Source organism: Oncorhynchus kisutch, linkage group LG6 (genome assembly GCF_002021735.2).
Source record: "Oncorhynchus kisutch isolate 150728-3 linkage group LG6, Okis_V2, whole genome shotgun sequence".
NCBI lineage: Eukaryota > Metazoa > Chordata > Actinopteri > Salmoniformes > Salmonidae > Oncorhynchus > Oncorhynchus kisutch.
In genome coordinates this window covers 1524957-1544899 of record NC_034179.2, presented here as the reverse complement: position 1 = coordinate 1544899, position 19943 = coordinate 1524957, and the positions used below count along the sequence as shown (strand labels likewise).

At 48.4% G+C, this 19943-nt stretch overlaps 1 protein-coding gene across 1 annotated transcript in view; it reads right to left on the bottom strand.

The window, feature by feature from the left end:
* Nucleotides 1-2178, bottom strand: part of cntfr (ciliary neurotrophic factor receptor) — a 530571-nt gene extending 528393 nt beyond the window's left edge. Inside the window, exon 1 of the mRNA XM_031826000.1 lies at nt 2019-2178. The gene's annotated coding sequence lies outside the window, so the exon portion shown is untranslated. The remainder of the gene's footprint in view (nt 1-2018) is intronic.
* Nucleotides 2179-19943: the final 17765 nt, after the last annotated feature.

Genomic DNA, 19943 nt, shown 5'->3' with positions numbered 1-19943 from the left:
GGGGCAGGGATTGGGGTATGGGGCTGAATGGAGCTGGGGCAGGGTTTGGGGTATGGGGCAGGGATTGGGGTATGGGGCAGGGATTTGGGCTGGGATTGAGGTATGGGGCTGGGGCAGGGATTGGGGCTGGGATTGAGGTATGGGGCTGGGGCAGGGATTGGGGCTGGAGCTGAATGGGGTTAGGGGTGAATGGGGCTGGGGCAGGGAAAGAGAGTCTCGGCCCTCTCCCCCTCTCCCCTCTCACACACCCAGAAATGCATCTCCCAGCCCAGAAATCCCAGAAATGTGAGCTTTAAAATAACAGTAACCAACAATAGAGAAAAATAACAAAAACACGCAATGGAGGAAAAGAAAGAAGGGAGGAATAGAGAGAAGGTAAGAGAAGATAGAAGGAAGGATAGATAGAAGAGAAGAAAGAAGGGAGGAATAGATAGAAAGGAGGAAAAGAAAGAAGGAGGAATAGATAGAAGTGAGGAAAATAGAAGGGAGGAATAGAGAGAAGGGAGGAGAAGATAGAAGGAAAAATAGATTAAAGAGGAAAAGATAGAAGATGGGAAAGATAGAAGGAAGAATAGATAGAAGAAAGAAGGTAGGAATAGATAGAAGAGGAGAAGATGGAAGGAAGAATAGATAGAAGGGAGGAGAAGATAGAAGGGAGAATAGATATAAGAGGAGAAGATAGAAGGGAGGAATAGATATAAGAGGAGAAGATAGAAGGGAGGAATAGATATAAGGGATTTCTACTAAAACTAATCAATCAGGAGAGGATAATGGGTTCCATGCTGGAGAGTTGACACGGGTCAACTCGTCCCCTGACCTCTGCCATGGGGCCATGGGGAGAGAAAGGGCCGCACAATGGAATCCTCAGCTAATTGTCTGGCCAGTGTCACTGCTTTCAATGCCCTCCACTCTCTCCCTAATTCCTGTCTTTCTTCTCTCTCTCTCTTGTGGCGTTCTCGCCCCGGCTCCCTCTGCTCTCTCTCGCTCTCTCTCTCACTCTCCTTTTGCAAAGCATCCACTTTGTAAGTGTGGACGGAGACAGAGCGAGAGTGCAAGACTGAGAAACCGAGAGAGTGAGAGAGAGAAATGGCGAGAGAAACAGAACTGCTTTTGGTGATTGCAAACGGCAGGTGAGCAAAGTGCATTTCATTAATAACAGGTCGCAATCAGCAATACAACCGTTTCCTTTTCAGGTCGCAATCAGCAATACAACCGTTTCCTTCTCAGGTCGCAATCAGCAATACAACCGTTTCCTTCTCAGGTCGCAATCAGCAATACAACCGTTTCCTTCTCAGGTCGCAATCAGCAATACAACCGTTTCCTTCTCAGGTCGCAATCAGCAATACAACCGTTTCCTTCTCAGGGCGCTATCAGCAATACAACCGTTTCCTTCTCAGGTCGCAATCAGCAATACAACCGTTTCCTTCTCAGGGCGCTATCAGCAATACAACCGTTTCCTTCTCAGGTCGCTATCAGCAATACAACCGTTTCCTTCTCAGGTCGCAATCAGCAATACAACCGTTTCCTTCTCAGGTCGCAATCAGCAATACAACCGTTTCCTTCTCAGGGCGCTATCAGCAACACAACCGTTTCCTTCTGAATACATCCAATAGATCACTGAGGATCAGCATGTGTTGGAATTAATTAGACCCAAGATAAAGCCACAGTATAGAGGCACTAGATCCAAGCAGCGATCCTTCCATCTGTCCTGAATGCTACTCTTAATACAAATCATCTACTGTCAACTGTCCTATATTAGTCCAGCTCCAACACACAGACAGATCCAGCTCCAACACACAGACAGATCTAGCTCCAACACACAGACAGATCCAGCTCCAACACACAGACAGATCCAGCTCCAACACACAGACAGATCCAGCTCCAACACACAGACAGAGCAAACTCCAACACACAGACAGATCCAGCTCCAACACACAGACAGATCCAGCTCCAACACACAGACAGATCCAGCTCCAACAAACAGACAGGAAAAAAGCTGATTTCCAGCAGGTACTCACTACAATATTTAGTGTGCTCCTCTCTGGTGTTTTCACTATCCTGTCCTCCTGTCCTCCGCAGATGAGACGATGTGTGTGTTGCTCCAGTACAGAAAGTTGCAGTGCTGTAGGTAGGTAGATGTATAAGCAGGACAAGCTGTGAGCAGTGTGTGTCTCTCAGTGTCTGGCTCTGCACTGGCTGAGAATACTAAAGCATTTTAAACAGCTCTTCTCCCCATGTGACCAACCCAGCCAGCAAGAGAGAGGGAGTGAGAGAGAGAGGAGAGGCAGGAAAACATTAGCACCACGCTGGCTCTCTGTGACCACACAGCACCCCCTAGCCATCCCTCACTGTATTGCTCAAACACAGAGAGAGAGGCAGAGAGAGAGACAGACAGAGAGACAGAGAGAGAGAGAGAGAGGCAGAGAGAGAGAGAGGCAGAGAGAGAGAGAGGGAGAGAGAGAGGGAGTGAGAGGGAGAGAGAGAGAGAGAGAGAGAGAGAGAGAGAGAGAGAGAGAGAGAGAGAGAGAGAGAGAGGCAGACAGACAGGCACTCCGACAAATATGAATACATACATGTTGACTACTAAACTACATCACCACAGTACTATAGGAGGCAGGCAGACAGACAGACAGACAGACAGACAGACAGACAGACAGACAGACAGACAGACAGACAGACAGACAGACAGACAGACAGACAGACAGACAGACAGACAGACAGACAGACAGACAGACAGACAGACAGACAGACAGACAGACAGACAGACAGACAGACAGACAGACAGACAAACAGTCTGGTGAGTGTGTATATAGTGTGTATATAGTCTAGTGAGTGTGTATTTAGTGTGTATATAGTCTAGTGAGTGTGTATATAGTGTGTATATAGTCTAGTGAGTGTGTATATAGTGTGTATACAGTCTGGTGAGTATGTATTTAGTGTGTAAATAGTCTAGTGAGTGTGTATATAGAGTCTAGTGAGTATGTGTATATATAGTCTGGTGAGTGTGTATTTAGTATGTATACAGTTGAAGTCGGAAGATTACATACACTGAGCCAAATACATTTAAACTCAGTTTTATACAATTCCTGACATTTAATCCTAGTAAGAATTTCCTGTCTTAGGTCAGTTAGTATCACCACTTTATTTTAAGAATGTGAAATGTTAGAATAATAGTAGAGAGATTGATTTATTTCAGCTTTTAATTATTTCATCACATACCCAGTGGGTCAGAAGTTTACATACACTCAATTAGTATTTGGTAGCATTGCCTTTAAATTACTTAACTTGGGTCAAACATTTCAGGTATCCTTCCACAAGCTTCCCACAACAAGTTGGGTGAATGTTGGCCCATTCCTCCTGACAGAGCTTGTGTAACTGAGTCAGGTTTGCAGGCCTCCTTGCTCGCAGGCTTTTTCTATAGGATTGAGGGCAGGGCTTTGTGATGGCCACTCCAATACCTTGACTTCGTTGTCCTTAAGCCATTTTGCTGCAACTTTGGAAGTAGCACCCCACAACATGATGCTGCCACCCCCGTGCTTCACGGTTGGAATGGTGTTCTTCGGCTTGCAAGACTCTCCCTTTTTCCTCCAAACATAACGATGGTCATTATGGCCAAACAGTTCTATTTTTGTTTCATCAGACCATAGGACATTTCTCCAAAAAGTATGATCTTTGTCCCCATGTGCAGTTGCAAACTGTAGTCTGTTTTTTGTATGGTGGTTTTGGAGCAGTGGCTTCTTCCTTGCTGAGCGGCCTTTCAGGTTATGTCGAAATAGGTCTCATTTTTCCTGTGAATATAGATACTTTTGTACCCGTTTCCTCCAGCATCTTCACAAGGTCCTTTACTGTTGTTCTGGGATTGATTTGCACTTTTCGCACCAAACTACTTTCATCTCTAGGTGACAGAACATGTCTCCTTCCTGAGCGGTATGATGGTTACGTGGTCCCTTGGTGTTTATACTTGCGTACTATTGTTTGTACAAATGAACGTGGTACCTTCAGGCAGTTGGAAATTGCTCCCAAAGATGAACCAGACTTGTGGAGATCTACAATTTATTTTCTGAGGTCTTGGCTGATTTATTTTGTTTATCCCATGATGTCAAACAAAGAGGCACCGAGTTTGAAGGTAGGTGTCACGAGTCCGACCGAGGGTGGCTCCCTGTCCCAGTAGGGTGGCGTCGTCGCCGGCCTATTAGCTGCCACTGATTGTCTTTCCTCCCCCTCCTTGTATGTTTATTGTCAGCACCTGTTAGTGAGTCATTAGTTGGGCTTTATTAGACAGCCTGTTTCTTTGTGCGGGATTCATTATTGTGACCTTCGGTTATGTAGTAGAGGAACGTCTTTGTTCCTGGTCGCGTATTCTGCTGTACTGTTTTCATCCCCCGTGTTTGGGGCATTTGGTTTTGAGCACCCGGTGTTGCGTGAGTGCATTCCTGCGTCTGACTCCAAACCCACGACACCCGGAGCGTTACAGAATCCCGCACCCTATTGAATGGAGTCAGCAGGAGCAGCAGCCAACCCTCTCCCATCGATGGAGGAACGGGTTCTCCACCACACCACCGTCCTCCATCGGATCGGATCGGCGATGGATCAAATCCTCTCTCCACCTTCGGGCACCCCTGGCTCCGAACTCCCCATCTCCCGACTCCAGCACTCTCCGTCTGACGCTCCCGAGGGCTTATGATGGAGCGGCGGCGGGTTGCCAGGGGTTTGTACTCCAACTGGAGCTATACCTGGCCATCGTCAGACCCACTCCCTCGGGAGCGGAGAGGGTGAGTGTCCTCATCTCCTGCCTCACGGGTTGTGCTCTGGAGTGGGCGAACGCAGTCTGGAATGGCCCAGACTCAGCGAAGGAGCACTACCCAGGGAACGACTATTTCATCTCAGGCAGGAGAAGAGGAGCGCCCAGGATTATGCGCTGGAGTTCCGGACCTTGGCAGCAGGACCTGGGTGGAACGACAGGGCCCTTATCCACTAGAGGTGTAGTCTCCGGGAGGACGTCCGCAAGGAGCTAGCGTGTCGGGACACTGCTCTTTCCCTGGATGAGCTAATCGGGATGTCCATCCGATTGGACAATATACTGGCTGCCCGCGGGCGTTCGGAGAGGGTCCTGTGTGTTCCACCACCCAGCCCCTCCGCTCCCATTCCGATGGAGTTGGGAGGGGCCGTGCCAAGGGGTACCGGAGGAGGAGGCCTCCCCTGCACCAACTGTGGTCGGGGAGGACACACGGCCGATCGGTGCTGGGGGGTTCCGTCTGGGAGTCGAGATGGCAGGCGGAACATTTCTCGATCACCCCAGGTGAGTCAGCACCAAACTCACCCAGAACCCCCTGTTTGGTCACATGTTTGTCTTGATTTTTTTCCTTAAATTTTTCCCCTCTTCCCAGCATAGGGCGCTAGTCGATTCAGGCGCAGCTGGGAACTTTATGGATCGCAGACTCGCCCTTAAGTTAGGGGTTCCGCTGGTGCCGATAGATTCTCCCTTTCCCGTGCACTCCCTAGATAGCCGGCCATTAGGGTCAGGGATGGTCAGGGAGACCACGGTTCCACTGGACATGGTTATACAGGGGAATCATAGGGAGCGTATCAGTCTTATGTTATTGATTCGCCTGCGTTTCCAGTGGTGCTAGGGATTTCCTGGTTGGCCCGGCACAATCCTAAAATTTCGTGGAGACAGGGGGTTCTCCAGGGGTGGTCAGAGGAGTGTTCTGGAAGGTGTTTGGGAGTTTCCATCGGTGCCACGTTGGTGGAAAGTCCAGACCAGGGTTCCACGGTGTGCATCCCCCCGAGTATGCAGATTTAGCAATCGCTTTCAGTAAAGTGAAAGCGACTAAATTACCACCTTATCGACCGGGAAGAGATTGTATGATAGATCTCCAGGTAAACGCTGCACTTCCCAAGAGTCACGTGTACCCATTGTCCCAGGAGGAGACGTTGGCGATGGAGACATATGTCACGGAGTCGCTGGGACAGGGATACATTCGGCCCTCCATCTCACCCGTCTCCTAGAGGTTATTTTTTGTGAAGAAAAAGGAGGGAGTATATTGATTATAGAGGTCTAAACACCATCACAGTGGGGTATAGTTACCCACTACCTCTCAACGCTACGGTGGTGGAATCATTTCACGGAGCGCATTTCTTCACAAAACTGGATCTCAGGAGCGCGTATAGTCTGGTGCGTATTCGGAAGGGAGACGAGTAGAAAACCGCATTTAGTACCACATCGGGCCACTATGAGTACCTCGTCATGCCGTATGGGTTAAAGAATGCTCCTGCCGTTTCTCAATCTTTTGTAGACGAGATTCTCAGGGACCTGTGCGGGCAGGGAGTGGTTGTTTATATCGATGACATTCTGATCTACTCGGCCACTCACACCGCGCATGTGTCTCTGCTACGCAAGGTGCTTGGTAGACTGCTGGAGCATGACCTATACGTCAAGGCTGAGAAATGCATGTTCTCTAAACGAGCCGTCTCCTTCCTGGGTCATCGCATTTCCACCTCGGGGGTGGTGATGGAGTGTGACAGCATTAGGGCCTTGCGTAATTGGCCGACTCCGACCACGGTAAAAGAGGTGCAGCGGTTTTTGGGTTTTGCCAACTACTACCGGAGGTTTATCCGGGGTTTTGGCCAGGTAGTGGCTCCCATTACCTCACTGCTGAAGGGGGGCCCGGTGTAGTTGCAGTGGTCAGCAGAGGCGGACAGAGCTTTCAACAGGTTGAAGGCGCTGTTCACGGATGCACCCGTGTTGGAGCATCCGGACCCCTCTCTAGCATTCATAGTGGAGGTGGACGCCTCCGAGGCTGGGGTGGGTGCCGTGCTATCACAGTGCTCGGGTACGCCACCAAAACTCCACCACTGCGCTTAATTCTCAAGGAAGCTCAGCCCAGCGGAGCGTAACTATGATGTGGGGGACCGGAAGTTGCTAGCGGTGGTCAGAGCTCTGAAGGTGTGGAGACACTGGCTTGAGGGGGCTAATCCGAGCCAGACCGAAGCTCCTGCGGTGGAGGAATGGGTACAGCGCTCCAATGAGACCTGGAGGGCCGTCCAGGAATCTCTCCAACAAGCGAGTGGATGGCAGAAGAGGAGTGCTGACCGCCACCGCAGTGAGGCCCCCGTGTTTGTACCGGGGGACAGGGTCTGGCTCTCGACCCGAAACCTGCCCCCCCTGCTTGCCCTGCCGGAAGCTGGGTACGCAGTGTGTAGGGCCCTTTAAAGTTCTGAGGAGAATAAACGAGGTGTGTTATCGATTACAACTCCCATCCTATTATCGTATTAACCTCTCGTTTCATGTGTCTCTCCTCAGGCCGGTGGTAGCTGGGCCCCTGCAGGACAGTGAGGTGCCGGTTAGGGGGGGTACTGTCACGAGTTCAACCGAGGGTGGCTCCCCTTCCCGGTCGGTTGGCACTCGGCGGTCGTCGTTGCCGGCCTAGTAGCTGCCACTGATTGTCTTTCCTCCCCCTCCTTGTATGTTTATTGTTAGCACCTATTAATGAGTCATTAGTTGGGCTTTATTAGACAGCCGGCCCGCCTGTTTCTTTGCGCGGGATTAATTATTGTGACCTTCGGTTATGTAGTAGAGGAACTTGTTTGTTCCTGGTCGTGTATTCTGCTGTACTGTTTTCGTCCCCAGTGTTTGGGGCATTTGGTTTTGAGCACCCAGTGTTGCGTGAGTGCATTAAAGAGCACAGTATTTTCAAAAAGTATGTGAGACCCGTTTGAATTGAATGAGTTTGGCTCTGCATGTTGCTGTTTGAATGTAATACGTTTGGCTCTGCATGTTGCTGTATTACTGGATAATTTAAATAGTTTTTACATGCATTTGCTGTGTGAATATAAAGAGTTTGTCTTTGCATTTTGCTGCGTGAATGTGGAGGTACTGAGTTTTGCCCTGCATTTTGCTGCGTGAATGTGGAGGTACTGAGTTTGGGTCTGCATTTTGCTGCGTGAATGTGGAGGTACTGAGTTTTGCCCTGCATTTTGCTTTTGGAATATAATGAGTTTGCTGTTGGAATAAACATTTGATTTTGTTTTGATTTTAAAGAACAAATTCTTATTTTCAATGACGGTCTAAGAGCATTGGGTTTACCTTGTCGGCTCAGTGCTTTGATCTTGCAACCTTTCGTTGACTAGTCCAACGCTCTAACCACTAGGCTACCTAATGAGCTTGGCTCTGCATTTTGCTGTGTGAACGTCATGAATTTGGCTCTACGTTTTGCTGTGTGAATGTCATGAGTTTGTAATGAGTTTGGCGAATGTTGCTTTGAATGTGTCCTTGTGGTTTTTTGATGGACTGACCCTCTTCATTAGACTGATCTTTCCCTCAGACTTTAAAATGAATTATCAAATGTTGGAGTATCCTTTAAAACACTACTGAAGAGACACTTAAATCAACACAGCTATATTTTCTATTGAAGATTATATCCATGTTATTACTTAACACTGAATATGTCTAATTCAAGGAATGTCTGTGAAGTTTCTCTGTAGAATGAGATTGGTCCATTTAATTTCTCTCTATGTTCAGCAGCAGCAATCATTTTAAACTCATTTCTTAATCCTCTTTCAATTCAAATAATAGGAATGGGAAAAACATTACAGTATGTATAAGTATCAGACATAAGAATCGGACATTTAATACAGTATGTATTTAATACAGTATGTGCAAAATTGCAGAAAAAACATTTACCAACACAACAGGAAATGTGTACTGTTTAATGTGTTAACCACTGGACAGTCCCGCCTATACTTAAGAAGATTGATTAACAACACCTTTCTAAACGGTATAGTTCAAACACACAGTATAGAGTATTGATGGAAGAATAACCAATAGCCCTACTGATTAGACCTCACAGGGCTGTAGAATAACCAATAGCCCTACTGATTAGACCTCACAGGGCTGTAGAATAACCAATAGTCCTACTGATTAGACCTCACAGGGCTGTAGAATAACCAATAGTCCTACTGATTAAACCACACGGGGCTGTAGAATAACCAATAGTCCTACTGATTAGACCCCACAGGGCTGTAGAATAACCAATACCCCTACTGATTAGACCCCACGGGGCTGTAGAATAACCAATAGCCATGCTGATTAGACCCCACAGGGTTGTATAATAACCAATAGTCCGACTGGTTAGACCACACAGGGCTGTAGAATAACCAATAGCACTACTGAGTAGACCCCACAGGGCTGTAGAATAACCAATAGCCCTACTGATTAGACCCCACAGGGCTGTAGAATAACCAATAGTCCTACTGATTAATAACCAATAGTCCTACTGATTAGACCCCACAGGGCTGTAGAATAACCAATACCCCTACTGATTTGACCCCACGGGGCTGTAGAATAACCAATAGCCCTACCGATTAGACCCCACAGGGCTGTAGAATAACCAATAGTCCGACTGGTTAGACCACACAGGGCTGTAGAATAACCAATAGCACTACTGAGTAGACCCCACAGGGCTGTAGAATAACCAATACCCCTACTGATTAGACCCCACGGGGCTGTAGAATAACCAATAGCACTACTGATTAGACCCCACAGGGCTGTAGAATAACCAATAGCCCTACTGATTAGACCTCACAGGGCTGTAGAATAACCAATAGTCCTACTGATTAGACCTCACAGGGCTGTAGAATAACCAATAGTCCTACTGATTAGACCCCACGGGGCTGTAGAATAACCAATACCCCTACTGATTAGACCCCACGGGGCTGTAGAATAACCAATAGCCATGCTGATTAGACCCCACAGGGTTGTATAATAACCAATAGTCCGACTGGTTAGACCACACAGGGCTGTAGAATAACCAATAGCACTACTGAGTAGACCCCACAGGGCTGTAGAATAACCAATAGCCCTACTGATTAGACCCCACAGGGCTGTAGAATAACCAATAGTCCTACTGATTAATAACCAATAGTCCTACTGATTAGACCCCACAGGGCTGTAGAATAACCAATAGCACTACTGAGTAGACCCCACAGGGCTGTAGAATAACCAATAGCCCTACTGATTAGACCCCACAGGGCTGTAGAATAACCAATAGTCCTACTGATTAATAACCAATAGTCCGACTGGTTAGACCACACAGGGCTGTAGAATAACCAATAGCACTACTGAGTAGACCCCACAGGGCTGTAGAATAACCAATACCCCTACTGATTAGACCCCACGGGGCTGTAGAATAACCAATAGCACTACTGATTAGACCCCACAGGGCTGTAGAATAACCAATAGTCTGACTGGTTAGACCACACAGGGCTGTAGAATAACCAATAGCACTACTGAGTAGACCCCACAGGGCTGTAGAATAACCAATAGCCCTACTGATTAGACCCCACAGGGCTGTAGAATAACCAATAGTCCTACTGATTAATAACCAATAGTCCTACTGATTAGACCCCACAGGGCTGTAGAATAACCAATACCCCTACTGAATAGACCCCACGGGGCTGTAGAATAACCAATAGCCCTACCGATTACACCCCACAGGGCGGTAGAATAACCAATAGTCCGACTGATTAGACCACACAGGGCTGTAGAATAACCAATACCCCTACTGAATAGACCCCACGGGGCTGTAGAATAACCAATAGCCCTACCGATTACACCCCACAGGGCGGTAGAATAACCAATAGTCCGACTGATTAGACCACACAGGGCTGTAGAATAACCAATACCCCTACTGATTAGACCCCACAGGGCTGTAGAATAACCAATAGTCCGACTGGTTAGACCACACAGGGCTGTAGAATAACCAATAGCACTACTGAGTAGACCCCACAGGGCTGTAGAATAACCAATAGCCATACTGATTAGACCCCACAGGGCTGTAGAATAACCAATAGTCCTACTGATTAATAACCAATAGACCTACTGATTAGACCACACAGGGCTGTAGAATAACCAATACCCCTACTGATTAGACCCCACAGGGCTGTAGAATAACCAATAGTCCTACTGATTAGACCCCACAGGGCTGTAGAATAACCAATAGCCCTACTGATTAGACCACACAGGGCTGTAGTAGAATAACCAATAGCCCTACTGATTAGACCCCACATGGCTGTAGAATAACCAATAGCCCTACTGATTAGACCCCACAGGGCTGTAGAATAACCAATAGTCCTACTGATTAATAACCAATAGTCCTACTGATTAGACCACACAGGGCTGTAGAATAACCAATACCCCTACTAATTAGACCCCACAGGGCTGTAGAATAACCAATAGTGCCTACTGATTAGACCCCACAGGGCTGTAGAATAACCAATAGTCCTACTGATTAGACCACACAGGGCTGTAGAATAACCAATAGTCCTACTGATTAGACCACACAGGGCTGTAGAATAACCAATACCTCTACTGTATAGACGATGCTGAGCTTTTGAAATGTCGACACCATAGCGTGTTTTCACCCACTCTATATAGGCGCTGTACTCTAATGCCATATTTTGTCATAATTCGCTCCCAGTTTAAACAATGTCTGTGTCAGAACTGGGACAACTATTTCTCAGAAATACCACAATTTCTCTCTCATCTGCACAAACATCTCATCTCACAGGATCACGAAACAAATGAGAAACAACTAGAGACACCGAAAGATATAGATCAAATATTTCAAGAAGAAAAACTTTTAGAAACTCAATGAAAACCCCAGAGTCAACCACAACTCCTCTCTTCACACATTCCTGGTGGTAGGCCCTGCTGCTGGGGGAATGCTGGTGGTAGGCCCTACTGCTGGGGGAATGCTTTAAAGAACGGCTCCTGTCTGATGATATTTAGGCTTCAATAGGAGATGAAACGTGGTCTAACCTCAACAGAGCAGAGTCTGAGGGGTCTGCCCTCCTCCTGCAGGTTGTAGTTCAGATCTTACCGTCTGAGGGGTCTGCGTTCCTCCTGCAGGTTGTAGTTCAGATCTGACCGTCTGAGGGGTCTGTGTTCCTCCTGCAGGTTGTAGTTCAGATCTGACCGTCTGAGGGGTCTGCGGTCCTCCTGCAGGTTGTAGTTCCGATCTGACCGTCTGAGGGGTCTACGGTCCTCCTGCAGGTTGGAGTTCAGATCTGACCGTCTGAGGGGTCTGCGTTCCTCATGCAGGTTGTAGTTCAGATCTGACCGTCTGAGGGGTCTGCGTTCCTCCTGCAGGTTGTAGTTCAGATCTGACCGTCTGAGGGGTCTGCGTTCCTCCTGCAGGTTGTAGTTCAGATCTGACCGTCTGAGGGGTCTGCGTTCCTCCTGCAGGTTGTAGTTCAGATCTGACTGTCTGAGGGGTCTGCGGTCCTCCTGCAGGTTGTAGTTCAGATCTGACAGTCTGAGGGGTCTACGGTCCTCCTGCAGGTTGTAGCTCAGATCTGACAGTCTGAGGGGTCTACGGTCCTCCTGCAGGTTGTAGCTCAGATCTGACCAGCCTTCTGTGATACAAGCAAGTATTTGACATACATCCATGTTTTAGAACGTTGGGAGATATTGTGGAATACCGTCCACTAGGGGCAACAGTGAGCACTTTTACTTTGAAGTAGTTTTGTGGGGATGGTTGATGAGTATAAGCATCTGCCTCTGATTTTAAAGGTTTTAAAGGTTGCAAGTTCAAATCTAGTGATAGAAAGTCGTTTTTGATATTTTTGTTTTAAGCCTATCCCAAACCTTAAACCTTACCTTAACCATTTGGAGTTAATCCCTGACCTTAAGTAAATGCCTCAATTTAAACACTTTGACATTTAGATGACCTAGAAATGAGATGTTTGAGAAACATGGATGAATGTCTAATTCTGACACGAGACTGCGAGAGCTGGTAGGATCTGACAGGCCATGTGGTCGACTGTTTATTAGAGCTGGTAGGATCTGACAGGCCTTGTGGTTGACTGTTTATTAGAGCTGGTAGGATCTGACAGGCCTTGTGGTCGACTGTTTATTAGAGCTGGTAGGATCTGACAGGCCTTGTGGTCGAATGTTTATTAGAGCTGGTAGGATCTGACAGGCCTTGTGGTCGACTGTTTATTAGAGCTGATAAGATCTGACAGGCCTTGTGGTCGACTGTTTATTAGAGCTGGTAGGATCTGACAGGCCATGTGGTCGACTGTTTATTAGAGCTGGTAGGATCTGACAGGCCATGTGGTCGACTGTTTATTAGAGCTGGTAGGATCTGACAGGCCTTGTGGTCGACTGTTTATTAGAGCTGGTAGGATCTGACAGGCCTTGTGGTCGACTGTTTATTAGAGCTGGTAGGATCTGACAGGCCTTGTGGTCAACTGTTTATTAGAGCTGGTAGGATCTGACAGGCCATGTGGTCGACTGTTTATTTGAGCTGGTAGGATCTGACAGGCCTTGTGGTCGACTGTTTATTAGAGCTGGTAGGATCTGACAGGCCTTGTGGTCGACTGTTTATTAGAGCTGGTAGGATCTGACAGGCCTTGTGGTCAACTGTTTATTAGAGCTGGTAGGATCTGACAGGCCTTGTGGTCGAATGTTTATTAGAGCTGGTAGGATCTGACAGGCCTTGTGGTCGACTGTTTATTAGAGCTGGTAAGATCTGACAGGCCTTGTGGTCGAATGTTTATTAGAGCTGGTAGGATCTGACAGGCCATGTGGTCGACTGTTTATTAGAGCTGGTAGGATCTGACAGGCCTTGTGGTCGACTGTTTATTAGAGCTGGTAGGATCTGACAGGCCTTGTGGTCGACTGTTTATTAGAGCTGGTAGGATCTGACAGGCCTTGTGGTCAACTGTTTATTAGAGCTGGTAGGATCTGACAGGCCATGTGGTCGACTGTTTATTTGAGCTGGTAGGATCTGACAGGCCTTGTGGTCGACTGTTTATTAGAGCTGGTAGGATCTGACAGGCCTTGTGGTCGACTGTTTATTAGAGCTGGTAGGATCTGACAGGCCTTGTGGTCAACTTTTTATTAGAGCTGGTAGGATCTGACAGGCCTTGTGGTCGACTGTTTATTTGAGCTGGTAGGATCTGACAGGCCTTGTGGTCGACTGTTTATTAGAGCTGGTAGGATCTGACAGGCCTTGTGGTCGACTGTTTATTAGAGCTGGTAGGATCTGACAGGCCTTGTGGTCGACTGTTTATTAGAGCTGGTAGGATCTGACAGGCCTTGTGGTCGACTGTTTATTAGAGCTGGTAGGATCTTTAAAAAAATATATATATATTTCACCTTTATTTAACCAGGTAGGCAAGTTGTTAACAATGTTAACATATTCCCTAATAAGTACACTACTTCTAACCAGAGACATATTGGCCCTAGTGAGAAAGAGTATCATATGTATATAGGGAATATGGTGCCAGTTTGGATGCTGCCTACAATTCCACCCACACCTCCACATCAGATGAATCTAGTCCTGGTTTCCTTTACATGCAGTAGGCTAATGAATGTCAATATTTAGGTTACACTGATTCCCCTATTAAAGAGACAGATTATAGGAGTGGTTTCCTTCCATGGAGGTAAGTGATGCCTTGGTCACCTCTAGCATGGAGGTAAGTGATGCCTTGGTCACCTCTAGCATGGAGGTAAGTGATGCCTTGGTCACCTCTAGCATGGAGGTAAGTGATGCCTTGGTCACCTCTAGCATGGAGGTAAGTGATGCCTTGGTCACCTCTAGCATGGAGGTAAGTGATGCCTTGGTCACCTCTAGCATGGAGGTAAGTGATGCCTTGGTCACCTCTAGCATGGAGGTAAGTGATGCCTTGGTCACCTCTAGCATGGAGGTAAGTGATGCCTTGGTCACCTCTAGCATGGAGGTAAGTGATGCCTTGGTCACCTCTAGCATGGAGGTAAGTGATGCCTTGGTCACCTCTAGCATGGAGGTAAGTGATGCCTTGGTCACCTCTAGCATGGAGGTAAGTGATGCCTTGGTCACCTCTAGCATGGAGGCAAGTGATGCCTTGGTCACATCTAGCATGGAGGTAAGTGATGCCTTGGTCACCTCTAGCATGGAGGTAAGTGATGCCTTGGTCACCTCTAGCATGGAGGTAAGTGATGCCTTGGTCACCTCTAGCATGGAGGTAAGTGATGCCTTGGTCACCTCTAGCATGGATGTAAGGGATGCCTTGGTCACCTCTAGCATGGATGTAAGTGATGCCTTGGTCACCTCTAGCATGGAGGTAAGTGATGCCTTGGTCACCTCTAGCATGGAGGTAAGTGATGCCTTGGTCACCTCTAGCATGGAGGTAAGTGATGCCTTGGTCACCTCTAGCATGGATGTAAGTGATGCCTTGGTCACCTCTAGCATGGATGTAAGTGATGCCTTGGTCACCTCTAGCATGGATGTAAGTGATGCCTTGGTCACCTCTAGCATGGAGGTAAGTGATGCCTTGGTCACCTCTAGCATGGAGGTAAGTGATGCCTTGGTCACCTCTAGCATGGAGGTAAGTGATGCCTTGGTCACCTCTAGCATGGAGGAAAGTGATGCCTTGGTCACCTCTAGCATGGATGTAAGGGATGCCTTGGTCACCTCTAGCATGGATGTAAGTGATGCCTTGGTCACCTCTAGCATGGAGGTAAGTGATGCCTTGGTCACATCTAGCATGGAGGTAGGTGATGCCTTGGTCACCTCTAGCATGGATGTAAGTGATGCCTTGGTCACCTCTAGCATGGATGTAAGTGATGCCTTGGTCACCTCTAGCATGGAGGTAAGTGATGCCTTGGTCACCTCTAGCATGGAGGTAAGTGATGCCTTGGTCACCTCTAGCATGGAGGTAAGTGATGCCTTGGTCACCTCTAGCATGGATGTAAGGGATGCCTTGGTCACCTCTAGCATGGAGGTAAGTGATGCCTTGGTCACCTCTAGCATGGATGTAAGGGATGCCTTGGTCACCTCTAGCATGGATGTAAGGGATGCCTTGGTCACCTCTAGCATGGAGGTAAGTGATGCCTTGGTCACCTCTAGCATGGATGTAAGGGATGCCTTGGTCACCTCTAGCATGGATGTAAGGGATGCCTTGGTCACCTCTAGCATGGAGGTAAGTGATGCCTTGGTCACCTCTAGCATGGATGTAAGGGATGCCTTGGTCACCTCTAGCATGGAGGTAAGTGATGCCTTGGTCACCTCTAGCATGGATGTAAGGGATGCCTTGGTCACCTCTAGCATGGATGTAAGGGATGCCTTGGTCACCTCTAGCATGGAGGTAAGTGATGCCTTGGTCACCTCTAGCATGGATGTAAGTGATGCCTTGGTCACCTCTAGCATGGATGTAAGTGATGCCTTGGTCACCTCTAGCATGGAGGTAAGTGATGCCTTGGTCACCTCTAGCATGGAGGCAAGGGATGCCTTGGTCACCTCTAGCATGGAGGTAAGTGATGCCTGGTCACCTCTAGCATGGAGGTAAGTGATGCTTGGTCACCTCTAGCATGGAGGTAAGTGATGCCTTGGTCACCTCTAGCATGGAGGTAAGTGATGCCTTGGTCACCTCTAGCATGGAGGTAAGTGATGCCTTGGTCACCTCTAGCATGGAGGTAAGTGATGCCTTGGTCACCTCTAGCATGGAGTAAGTGATGCCTTGGTCACCTCTAGCAGGAGGTAAGTGATGCCTTGGTCACCTCTAGCATGGAGGTAAGTGATGCCTTGGTCACCTCTAGCATGGAGGTAAGTGGATGCCTTGGTCACCTCTAGCATGGAGGTAAGTGATGCCTTGGTCACCTCTAGCATGGAGGTAAGTGATGCCTTGGTCACCTCTAGCATGGAGGTAAGTGATGCCTTGGTCACCTCTAGCATGGATGTAAGGGATGCCTTGTCCCTCTAGCATGGATGTAAGGGATGCCTTGGTCACCTCCTAGCATGGATGTACGTGATGCCTTGGTCACCTCTAGCATGGAGGTAAGTGATGCCTTGGTCACCTCTAGCATGGAGGTAAGTGATGCCTTGGTCACCTCTAGCATGGAGGTAAGTGATGCCTTGTCACCTCTAGGCATGTAGAGGTAAGTGATGCCTTGGTCACCTCTAGCATGGATGTAAGGGATGCCTTGGTCACCTCTAGCATGGATGTTAAGGATGCCTTGGGTCACCCTCTAGCATGGAGGTAAAGTGATGCCTTGGTCACCATCTAGCATGAGGCAAGTGATGCCTTGGTCACCTACTAGCATGGATGTAGAGTGATGCCTTGGTCACCTCTAGCATGGAGGTAAAGTATGCCCTTGGTCCCATCTAGCAATGGAGGCAAGGGATTGCCTTGGTCACCTCCTAGCATGGAGGTAAGTGATGCCTTGGTCACCTCTAGCATGGAGGTTAAGTGATGCCTTGGTCACCTCTAGCATGGAGGTAAGTGATGCCTTGGTCACCTCTAGCATGAGGTAAGTGATGCCTTGGTCACCTCTAGCATGGAGGTAATGTGCCTTGGTCACCTCTAGCATGGAGGTAAGTGATGCCTTGGGTCACCTCTAGCATGGAGGTAAGTGATGCCTTGGTCACCTCTAGCATGGAGGTAAGTGATGCCTTGGTTCACCTCTAGCATGGATGTAAGTGATGCCTTGGTCACCCTCTAGCATGGAGGTAAGTGATGCCCTTGGTCACCTCTAGCATGGAGGTAAGTGATGCCTTGGTCACCTCTAGCATGGAGGTAAGTGATGCCTTGGTCCACCTCTAGCATGGAGGTAAGTGATGCCTTGGTCACCCCCTCTCAGCATGGATGTAAGGTGATGCCTTGGTCACCTTCTAGCATGGAGGTAAGTGATGCCTTGGTCACCTCTAGCATGGAGGTAAGTGGACTGCCTTGGGTCAAACCTCTAGCATGGAGGTAAGTGATTGGCTTGGTCACCTCTAGCTATGGTAGGTAAGTGATGCCTTGGTCACCTCTAGCATGGAGGTACAGTGATGCCTGGTCACCTCTAGCCATGGATGTAAGGGATGCCTTGAGTCACCTCTAGGCATGGAGGTAAGTGATGCCTTGGTCACCTCTAGCATGGAGGTAAGTGATGCCTTGGTCACCTCTAGCATGGAGGTAAGTGATGCCTTGGTCACCTCTAGCATGGAGGTAAGTGATGCCTTGGGTCACCCCTCCTAGCATGGAGGTAAGTGATGCCTTGGTCACCTCTAGCATGGAGGTAAGTGATGCCTTGGTCACCTCTAGCATGGAGGTAAGTGATGCCTTGGTCACCTCTAGCATGGAGGTAAGTGATGCCTTGGTCACCTCTAGCATGGAGGTAAGTGATGCCTTGGTCACCTCTAGCATGGAGGTAAGTGATGCCTTGGTCACCTCTAGCATGGAGGTAAGTGATGCCTTGGTCACCTCTAGCATGGAGGGTAAGTGATGCCTTGGTCACCTCTAGCATGGAGGTAAGTGATGCCTTGGTCACCTCTAGCATGAGGTAAGTGATGCCTTGGTCACCTCTAGCATGGAGGTAAGTGATGCCTGGTCACCTCTAGCATGGAGGTAAGTGATGCCTTGGTCACCTCTAGCATGGATGGTAAGTAATGCCTTGGTCACCTCTAGCATGGAGGTAAGTGATGCCTTGGTCACCTCTAGCATGGAGGTGTAAGTGATGCCTTGGTCACCTCTAGCATGGAGGTAAGTGATGCCTTGGTCACCTCTAGCATGGAGGTAAGGTGATGCCTTGGTCACCTCTAGCATGGAGGTAAGTGATGCCTTGGTCACCTCTAGCATGGATGTTAAGTGATGCCTTGGTTCACCTCTAGCATGGAGGTAAGTGATGCCTTGGTCACCTCTAGCATGGATGTAAGTGATGCCTTGGTCACTCTAGCTATGGAAGGGTAAGTGATGCCTGGTCACCTCTAGCATGGAGGTAAGTGATGCTTGGTCACCTCTAGCTGGGGTAGTATGCCTTGGTCACCTATAGCATGGAGGGTAGTGATGCCTTGGTCACCTCTAGCATGGAGGTAAGTGATGCCTTGGTCACCTCTAGCATGGAGGTAAGTGATGCCTTGGTCACCTCTAGCATGGATGTAAGTGATGCCTTGGTCACCTCTAGCATGGAGGTAAGTGATGGCCTTGGTCACCTCTAGCATGGAGGTAAGTGATGCCTTGGTCACCTCTAGCATGGAGGTAAGTGATGCCTTGGTCACCTCTAGCATGGAGGTAAGTGATGCCTTGGTCACTCTAGCATGGAGGTAAGTGATGCCTTGGTCACCTCTAGCATGGAGGTTAAGTGATGCCTTGGTCACCTCTAGCATGGAGGTAAGTGATGCCTTGGTCACCTCTAGCATGGAGGTAAGTGATGCCTTGTCACCTCTAGCATGGAGGTAAGTGATGCCTTGGTCACCTCTAGCATGGAGGTAAGTGATGCCTTGGTCACCTCTAGCATGGAGGTAAGTGATGCCTTGGTCACCTCTAGCATGGAGGTAAGTGATGCCTTGGTCACCTCTAGCATGGAGGTAAGTGATGCCTTGGTCACCTCTAGCATGGAGGTAAGTGATGCCTTGGTCACCTCTAGCATGGATGTAAGTGATGCCTTGGTCACCTCTAGCATGGAGGTAAGTGATGCCTAGCGTCACCTCTAGCATGGAGGGGTAAGTGATGCCTTGGTCACCTCTAGCATGGAGGTAAGTGATGCCTTGGTCACCTCTAGCATGGAGGTAAGTGATGCCTGGTCACCTCTAGCATGGAGGTAAGTGATGCCTTGGTCACCTCTAGCATGGAGGTAAGTGATGCCTTGTCACCTCTAGCATGAGGTAAGTGATGCCTTGGTCACCTCTAGCATGGAGGTAAGTGATGCCTTTGTCACCTCTAGCATGGATGTAAGTGATGCCTTGGTCACCTCTAGCATGGAGTTAAGTTGATGCCTTGGTCACCTCTAGCATGGAGGGAAGTGATGCCTTGGTCACCTCTAGCATGGAGGTAAGTGATGCCTTGGTCACCTCTAGCATGGAGGTAAGTGATGCCTTGGTCACCTCTAGCATGGATGTAAGTGATGCCTTGGTCACCTCTAGCATGGGAGGTAGTGATGCCCTTGGTCACCTCTAGATGGGTAAGGATGCCTGGTCACC